Genomic DNA, 10066 nt, shown 5'->3' with positions numbered 1-10066 from the left:
TTGTGAGAAGGAGGTTGCAACACACACAATCATGTATGACTCTTTGCAACCACATGGATTGCAGCCAAAGTTCCTCTGTCTGTAGGATTTCCCAGGCAAGAATATTGGAGTGGGTTGCCCTTTCCTTCTCCAGGAAGGCTATGAATGTATTTTAAGTCCACAATTTGAACAGACCATTGAACTAGTAGATTTTGTCTTATTCTGTCCACTGATATAGCTTATACACAAAGAACAGTACCTGACATATAGCAAGCATTCCTCTGACAGGCACCAGAAGAAGGCCTGGGACCTTCCGGGGCTGCATTTGTCATCTATGTAAGGTTGGTTCATCAAAGTCCATTGATTGAATTTGTGGTTCTCAAATGCTAGTTCTCCGTTGGGTTATAGAAGAATCACAATGGGATTTTCTTCTGGCTGCTCTGAGACTTAGTTGCCACACACAGGATCTTTTAGTCATAGTATGTGGGGTCTAGTTCCCTGATCAGGGGTTGAACTCAGGCCCCCTGATTTGGGAACATGGAGTCTTAGCCACTGGATCACCAGGGAAGTCCCCAAGAAGGTATCTTAAAAGATACAGATGCCCAGACTCCATTTCTGAATGATTCAGGAGGTCTCAGTTAGGACCTATAAATTAGTAGTTTAAAAGAAGAGAGGAAAATAATAAAAAAAAAAAAAAAGAGAGAGAGAGAAAAGCTTTCCAGATTACTCATACAGGACACAGTGTAAGCCTCACTATTCCAGGTACTTCTAACAGTTCTCAAGTAGTATGATTTGATACAACATTTTGACTGTTTGAAAAAAAACTACAGATCAGGACTTCCTGGTGGTCCAGTGGTTAAGAATCCGCCTTGCAATGCTGGGGACTTGGGTTCGATCCCTGGTCAGGGAACTAAGACCCCACATGCTGCAGGGGAACTAAGCCTTCAAGCCACAGCTGCAGAGTCTGTGTGTTGCAACACAAGACCCCTGTGTGCTGAAACTAAAACCCAACACAGCCAAATAAATAAATAAACAAAAGGCTACAGGTCGTCAGAGTGGTTTACTAGGCTGATATACTGTGAATAACATAGAACCTGATTTAAATAAATGGACTTTAGGCAAACTAGTGCTTTACTGTTGTTCAGTCACTCAGTCATGTCCGACTCTTTGTGAACCCATGGACTGCAGAATCCCAGGCTTCCCTGTCCTTCACCATCTCCCAGAGTCTCATGATTATGTACCTTTTAAACAGATGTGTTTTTTTTATATAATATATTCAGTGGGGTTAAAGAGGAGTTCATTTTTTAAAACAAACAGATACATAGTGTATACCTCTCTGTGTTCAAAATAATAGATTTATGAGACCTTTTTTTCTGAATTTCTGAACCAGATAGCTTCTTAGAAGGCAGAGAGCATAGTTTTCAATTTAAATAAAAATAAGTCATTCCAGGTAAACACAGTGTCATCCATTATTCAGACAACTGTCAACTGACTGCCTTCAAGGCCAGGGGAGGATGTGAATAAAGTTGTATCTGGGCCTTACATGCATGTGCCACAAAAATGCTAAAAGAATAAGGGCGGAGGGTTTTGTTTTTCTCCAAACAAAACACTCTCCTTTGGTGGTGTGTGCATGCTCAGTCGCTAAGTTGTGTCCAACTCTTTGTGATCCCATGGACTATAGCCCACCAGGCTCCTTTGTCCATAGCATTTTCCAGGCAAGAATACTGGAGTGGGTTACCATATCTTCCTCCCAGGGATCTTCCAGACCCAAGGATCGAACCCGTGTCTCCTTCATCTCCTGCCTTGGGAGGCAGATTCTTTACCACTGAACCACTGGGAAGCCTTATCCTTTGGTGGTAGCAGGACTGATTTATATTTCATCAGTTCAGTAAGAGACCTGTTCTAACGGGGTGGGATTGTTCAACTCTACTCCAGTGGTGGTTGAACACATCTTTTATATTGATGTCCCAGGTATCCAGTTAACTCACTGGTACGTTAGTCTTCATCACCTGAGAGACAGACTAATCAGATCACAAAAAGGCCCCTTCTGTGTCCCCACACATGTTTCTTCTCTTTCTCTCCCAGGTCAATTTTTAGACTTCATCTGTTACATTACTACCAGTGGGGGGTGGGGAGTGCTGGAGTGGAGGAGGGAACCAGGTCTATTTTGAACTGGATCAAATTCTCTCCCACTGAGTAGTCAGGACATCCTCCAAAAAAACCAACTAACTGAGGGTTAGAACCCAAGGAGTCCTTCTAGAGATTCAGCATCTCTCAGCAGTGCGATCCAGAGGGAGAATCAGAAAGATGTGCATGTAGAAATGCAAAGCCTTTGAGCAGATACGTAAACAAATGTGGTGACAGCCACGTGGGGACAATCATCTGTTGACTTATCCCAGCACCTTTATAGTTTTTCTTCATTTTTCTTTTCTAGTTGGATGAAAAATCTTGCGGCTTTTACATTGTCACCGAACAACAGCAACAAAAAACCTGTGACATTTCACAACACCTAAGCTATTCCGTCAACTTTTGACAGTTCTATTATGTTTCTGACACTTGCAGAAATGTTTTCAACTCTCCTGGGAGGCTGAGGTTGTCACATGTCTGCCCTTCCCTGTGCTTTCATTGTGTTGCTCTATGACTTCTGAAGGCAACACAGGCAGATGAGATCAGTAACCTGGCTGCAGAGTTTCCCCCGGATTTTCTGTCTGGTGACAGAGGAGAGCATGTCCTTAGGGATACTGGAGAGAGTCCTCCTAGACGTCATTGATAAAGCCAGCGTATGCTATTGAGTTGCAGAAGAAAGTTCAGGATTTCACGGTGAAACTCCACATTGCAAAGCTTCAGTTGACCAAATAAACCTGAAAGCAACATGAATGAATACCGAAGCACTTTCTGTCAATTTTTAGGAGCTGGAGTGACGTGATGGAGCTCACAGATATTTTAGATTTGACCCAAGAGTCAATTTCCCTGAAAGGACCTGAAGTTCACCCTAGAGAATATCCAAGTTCTTCCTCCTGTGAGCTGTGAAGCACATCTCCAAGCACGGCCTGGAGGCGGTAGCTACTTGGGTAACCAGTAGGACCTGTATTTAGCGTGGAATCATTGATGGTGTGCCAGTGGATGGGGGTGGTATGAAATGGCACTCTTATCATGACTGTGCTGTCAGGCTTTCTGCAGAGGAATTCAGTCCCGTGACAAAGAAGCGTGGGGGTGACTCTACAACACCAAACCAAAGCAGCCTGCTTGTCATGTTCAAGGTGTGGGGTAATTGATCTGCCTTTCTTCCTAGACCTGTCTTCCATGAGCCCTTAGAAGGAAGGTCATGTTCTCAGCAGCAACTGATGAGTAGAAATTCTTGGTAAATTAATAGAAAAAGAGCACACTTCATTGCTTCATACTCCAGTTCCTTCAACCACGGTGTTGTCATCTTAGTTGTATTATTGTCCCCAGAAATCTTTAGCCCAGCAAAAGTGGTCATGAGAAAGAAGAGCATGACTTGCTTTGCAGCAGTGAAAGGTTTCCAAAAAAGATTTTGCTATTGGTTGTTCAATTGATCATTTCTTCATTTTTTCAATCTATCTTTAAAAAAATATTTATTTATTTATTTGGCTGTGCCGGATCTTAGTTGCAGCACATAGCATCTTCATTGCAGTGTGTATGGGTAATTTTTTTTTTTTTTTAAGTTGCAGCATAAGGGATCTTTAGCTGTGGCATGTGACCTGGCAGTTGCAGCATGTGGGGTCTAGTTCCCTGACCAGGGATTGAACCCAGGCCTCTTGCACTGGGAGCTTAAAATCTTAGCCACTGGACCACTGGGGAAGTCTCATCGGTCATTATGTTTCTGTGACACCTAGTTAAAGATGGACCCTGGAGTCAGACTATCTATGTTTAAATCTCACTTCTGTCTCTTATTAGCTGAGAGACCTCATCGAGTTACTTATACTCTCTGTGCTTCCATTTTCTTGCCTGTACAATGACAGTGATGGTCCCTCCCTCCTAGGACTGTTGGAAAACACACATGAGTTAATGTGCGTCAAGGGCTTAGATCGCTGTCTGGCACTGCTGGTAAGTACAAGGTCAATATTTGCTGCCCTGTGTTGTTGCTGTTTCCTCCTGAAAGTGCTTCATTTCCACTGAGCACCGGCCATGCTGTTGCTTCACATGACACACCCAGGTGGCATTAACCCTGTTTCATCAGAGTGGAGGACCTAGAAAAAAAATACATTACTTTCTTGTGAGTGATACTTTTTTCAGCCAGGAGCAATGACTCCCAATGTCTATTCTTGAAAGGGGCAGTATTCTACCAATATAAGGATATTTACTATTCTAAATTGTGTTATTTAGTTGCTAAGTTATGTCTGACTCTTTGCAACCCCATGGACTGTAGTCTGCCAGGCTCCTCTGTCCTTGGAATTCTCCAGGCAAAATTACTGGAGTGGGTTGCCCTTCCCTCCTCCAAGCGATGTTCCCAATCCAGGAATCAAACCTGAATCTTCTGTGTCGCCTGCACTGGCAAGCAGATTCTCTACCACTGATCCACCAGGGACTTTGTACCTTTTCTGTGTTTGGTACAATATACTCTTTAAGCTAATAATTGTCTTTCACCTCATGTCACTAAGAAATGTATTGTTCAACTTCTACTTAAAAAAGACTTCATTTGACTCAGAAGTTATAACAGAAAAAAAAAAAAAAAAAGAAGCAAAAGAAAACCTTTGCTGGATTATTGAACTCCATCCAATCTCATGAGAGTATGCTTTACTGAAAAAGCAAAAGACAAAGAGGAGGTGGTGACCAAAAAAAATTTTTTTAAGCTGATTTTGAAAAGGTAGATGACTCAGTTAAATCTGCATGACGTCCAGAGACAAGGCAGAAACATCTAAGGAGGGATGTTCCTTTCATTGTAGGAGGTGAAGAGTAAGGTAAAGACTGAGTAGGTGGGATTGAACAGGCAAAAAACAGAAAGTTTTTTCCTGTAGTCATAATTTTAGAAATCCATGAGACCACTGAGACAGTCAAGTTCCATTTCTTTCATTTTATAGATGAGAAAGCAACCCAAGCTGGTGATGTCCCTGCCTCAGATCTCAGCTTGGAGTGGCAGGATCAGGCACAGGGCCCAGATCTTCTGAATTCAGTGTTTCCTCATCTTCTGTGATGTCAGGCTGATTGGGGTTCCTATGACAGAAAGAGATCTGGTGAATGAGAAAGCTAATGTAACTCATTAGTAAGGTGACCATACACCTTATCATCCAAACCTAGGCACTTTTGAAAGGAAAAAGTAAAAAACAAACAGGCAAACCTAGACTTATTTCCCTTTAAAATCCATTTGCCATTATCTGTCATTTGATGTTATCTGTCATCATATTAATAATTCTACCATCAATAATTCTGGAGAGTGGCTGTTAGTATCTTTTCAATGCCCTTCAAGTCATCTGCCAGCTCTTTCCATTGAGAACACTAAGTTTTCAATCAAAAGAAGAGCTGGCTGGGCACCTACGTGGTGGTTCAGTGGCTAAGACTTCATACTCCCAATGCAGGGGCCAGGGTTTGATTCCTAGTCAGGGAACTAGGTCATATATGCCACAACTAAGTGTTTGCATGCTCCATGCAACTAAATAAAGAACGAAGATTCTAAGACTTGGTTCAGCCAAATAAATAAATGTTTTAAAAAAAAAATCAAACTGTCTGGTAACTCCTGTTATTGCTCTTTTTTTCCCTCTTTCATCTGGACCCTAGCACTCCAAGGCAGTAACACGTGGACTTATCAGAGAGTGGTTTCATGAACACATCTTCCTTGGTAGTAAAATCTCAGATGTATGTCCTGTACCTCCTGCTTCACTTCTTCCCTGTGGAGTGTATGGTTATGAAACTCTCACTCTGCATGAAGTCTCTCTGAATTGACTTCTCTTTCCCAGAGAGGCAGTGTTGCTTCCCAGATGAGTGCACTGGTTCTCTTTCCCACCAGAGGTTTTCTTTTCTTTTCTTTTCTTTTGAGGTTCTCTTTTTGAGAAGATGCTGCTTCAATTTCTGTAAGTTTTTTGCTTGTTAAAAAATGGAGCTGGGACTTTCCTGGTGGTCCAGTGGTTAAGAATCTGCCTTTCAGTGCAGGGGACACAGGTTTGATCCCGGGTCAGGGAACCGAGATCCCACATGTTGTGGGGCAGCTAAACCCAAGAGCCACAGCTAGAGCGTGAGCACTGCAACAACTAGGTCTGGCCGTGCACTCTGAAGCCCACAGACCACAACTAGGGAAGCCCATGCACCGCAACAAAGACCCAGTGCAGCCAAAAATATTTTTAAATAAATAAAATAAAAATATACTAGAAAGGTAAAAAAAGAAAAGAAAAACAGATCTGCCTTCTTTCCAATGAGGCTCTATTTGGTTAGGGCTGGATTTCAACATCTGCCAAATCTTGGGCAACATCAGTGGGACCTCCAGTCAGTTTCCCATAGGTGCTAACTCTCATGGGTTAAATTGTTGGCTTTTACCCTTTGGGGACCTTCCAAGAACAGAGTGCCATCTTATTATATATCTCTCTTGCACCACCTGGGTTTTCCCCCAAGGGGCCCAATGTAGTTACCAGACTCAGATGTTTGGTAAGCCTTTATGATCTCACTGCATTGATATGGAGTGAATTGCTAGTATAAAACTCATGAGATTGGCTTTTGGGGCTCCATTTTTCATCATGGTTGGGACCAGTTGGGAACAGGAGTCAGTCAACACAACCCCTTTAAAATATTTAGCTCTTGGTTATCAATACGTCAACATCCACCCAGGTGTTGCTGTCTCACCTTCAGATTTCCTAACATAACATCTGGTTAATTCAATGATCTTAAATGAGCAACTTACCAAGCACTGGTGCTCTTGACTCAGTTGGCTGTTACAGTACTTTTGCTAAATGGAAATAGCTTAAGCCTAGTTATTTATTTTGGGCTGCCCTGGGTCTTTGTGGCTGTACACAGGCCTTCCCTGGTTGCGATGAGCAGAGGCTGCTCTCTAGTTGTGGTGCATGGGCTTCTCATTGCAGTGGCTTCTCTTGTGGAGCACGGGCTCTAGGACTCGGGCGCAGTACTTGTGTCCTATGAGCTTAGTTGCCTCTAGGCACACGGGACCATCCTGGGCCAGGGATCAAACCTATGTCACCTGCATTAGCAGGCAGATTCTTAACCACTGGACTGCCAGAGAAGTCCCAAGCCCATTTATTCTTTATCTGTGGCACTGTTTTCCAATTTTATTGGATTTCCAAAGAATAGCAAGGAGAGATAAGAAAGCCTTCCTAAGTGATCAATGCAAAGAAATAGAGGAAAACAACAGAATGGGAAAGACTAGAGATCTCTTCAAGAAAATCAGAGATACCAAGGGAATATTTCATGCAAAGATGGGCACAATAAAGGACAGAAATGGTATGGACCTAACAGAAGCAGAAGATACTAAGAAGAGGTGGCAGACTAACAGAAGTACTATACAAAAAAAATTTTCATGACCCAGATAATCACAATGGTGTGATGACTCACCCAGAGCCAGATATCCTGGAGTGTGAAGTCAAGTGGGCCTTAGGAAGCATCACTATGAACAAAGCTAGTGGAGGTGACAGAATTCCAGTTGAGCTATTTCAAATCCTAAAAGATGGTGCTGTGAAAGTGCTGCACTCAATATGCCAGCAAATTTGGAAAACTGAGCAGTGGCCACAGGACTGGAAAAGGTCAGTTTTCATTCCAATCCCAAAGAAAGGCAATGCCAAAGAATGCTCAAACTACCGCACAATTGCACTCATCTCACACACTAGCAAAGTAATCTCAAAATTCTCCAAGTCAGGCTTCAATAGTACACGAACCATGAACTTCCAGATGTTCAAGCTGGATTTAGAAAAGGCAGAGGAACCAGAGATCAAATTGCCAACATCCGTTGGATCATCGAAAAAGCAAGAGAGTTACAGAGAAACATCTATTTCTGCTTTATTGACTATGCCAAAGCCTTTGACTGTGTGGATCACAATAAAGTGTGGAAAATTCTTCAAGAGATGGGGATACCAGACCACCTGACCTGCCTCCTGAGAAATCTGTATGCTGGTCAAGAAGCAACAGTTAGAACTGGACATGGAACAATGGATTGGTTCTAAATCAAGAAAGGAGTATGTCAAGGCTGTATATTGTCACCCTGCTTATTTAACTTATATGCAGAGTACATCGTGAGAAATGCTGGGCTGGAGGAAGCACAAGCTGGAATCAAGATTTCCAGAAGAAATATCAATTACCTTGGATATGCAGATGACACCACCCTTATGGCAGAAAGCAAAAAGGAACTAAAGAGCCTCTTGATGAAAGTTAAAGAGGAGAGTGAAAAAGTTGGCTTAAAACTCAACACCCAGAAAACTAAGATCACGGCATCTGGTGCCATCACTTCGTGGCAAACAGATGGGGAAGCAATGGAAACAGTGTCAGACTTTATTTTTGGGGGGCTCCAAAATCACTGCAGATGGTGACTGCAGCCATGAAATTAAAATATGCTTGCTCCTTGGAAGAAAAGTTATGACCAACCTAGCAGCGTATTAAAAAGCAGAGATATTACTTTGCCAACAAAGATCTATCTAGTCAAAGCTATGGATTTTCCAGTAGTCATGTATGGATGTGAGAGTTGGACCGTAAAGAAAGCTGAGCACAGAAGAATTGATACTTTTGAACTGTGGCGTTGGAGAAGACTCTTGAGAGCCCCTTGGACAGCAAGGAGATCCAACCAGTCCACCCTAAAGGAAATCAGTCTTGAATATTCATTGGGAGGACTGATGCTGAAGCTGAAACTCCAATACTTTGGCCACCTGATGTGAAGAACTGACTCATTGGAAAAGACCTTGATGCTGGGAAAGATTGAAGGCAAGAGGAGAATGGGACATCAGAGGATGAGATGGTTGGATGGCATCACCAACTCAATGGACATGAGTTTGAGTAAACTCCAGGAGTTGGTGATGGACAGGGAAGCCTGGCATGCTGCAGTCCATGGGGTTGCAAAGAGTCAGACACAACTAAGTGACTGAACTGAACTGAACTGATTGCTACCTTATCATGGCGTCATTTTGATCAGCCTCTCCCTCCAGGCACAAAGCAGTATTTTCCCCTGAATGAGTTGCCTGGGGCCAGGAAACCTATAGTGGGGTTTATGTCTGTGTGAGCTCAATCATGTCTGACTCTTTGCGACCCATGGACTGTAAGGCACCAGGGTCCTCTGGAGTCCATGGAATTTCCCAGGCAAGAATACTGGAGTAGGTTGCCATTTTCTTCTCCAGGGATCTTCCAACCCGGGGATCCAATCTGATTCTTTAATCAAAGAGGCCAAATTGTTGAGGCAAGTACTTGAGATGGATGGAAACCTTCTTAGGTTGGAAAGGACTCTGGCAGCAGACATAGGTGGGGCACTCGATAGCATCCTCTTGTGACCTTCTAAAGAACCATAGATTTTTCCTTTTGAAGTTTGGTGGGGATTGTGAACTTTGCTATGGTGGAGGAGGTTAGGTTGTGGAGGTGGGTGCTTCAAATAGCATGTGCAAAGAGGTGCCTCAGCTAATTTCCCTTGCCAAAAGCAATTTTGAAGTTTAACTTTTGTTGTAGCGTTATTGCCTTCCAAATTAAGAAGTCATTATATTTAAATTTCTCCTGCAAAGCTACCAACATACCATGTCAGAGAGGTTTTGCAGGTCTATTAAGTGTAAGCTGGATGTGATTCATTAAGCTTTCAATTTTCTCTAAAGCCATCTTCAAGTGTTGGTGGAAGTGTTTATAAGCTTTTAGGGGGCGAGAGGGAAGTCTGTTCTAAAGATGAAGGGGGAACCTCCCTGATGGTCCAGTGGCTAAGACTCCAAGCTTCCAATGCAGATGGCCCAGGTTCGATCCCTGGTCAGGGAACTAGGTCCCATGTGCCGCAACTAAGAGCCTGCATCCTACAGCTAAAACCCAGTGCAGTCAAATTAAAAAAAAATATTAAAAAAACAAATAACTAAATATGAGAGGTACACTCATATTAGACTATTATTTTGGAGCTTCATAGGTGAGTTTATGTGCATTGAGGCTTCCCTCCAAGTTCAGTTAGTAAAGA

At 42.8% G+C, this 10066-nt stretch overlaps 1 non-coding gene across 1 annotated transcript; it reads left to right on the top strand.

The window, feature by feature from the left end:
- The first annotated feature begins 9803 nt into the window (after positions 1-9803).
- On the top strand, positions 9804-9876 carry TRNAW-CCA (transfer RNA tryptophan (anticodon CCA)). Its single transcript has one exon. It is a non-coding gene; the product is annotated as a tRNA-Trp (tRNA).
- Positions 9877-10066: the final 190 nt, after the last annotated feature.

This window comes from Dama dama, chromosome 16 (genome assembly GCF_033118175.1).
Source record: "Dama dama isolate Ldn47 chromosome 16, ASM3311817v1, whole genome shotgun sequence".
In the NCBI taxonomy this organism is placed as follows: Eukaryota; Metazoa; Chordata; class Mammalia; order Artiodactyla; family Cervidae; genus Dama; species Dama dama.
Note: the sequence above shows the minus strand (reverse complement) of the source record. Positions and strands in the feature narration are given on the sequence as shown.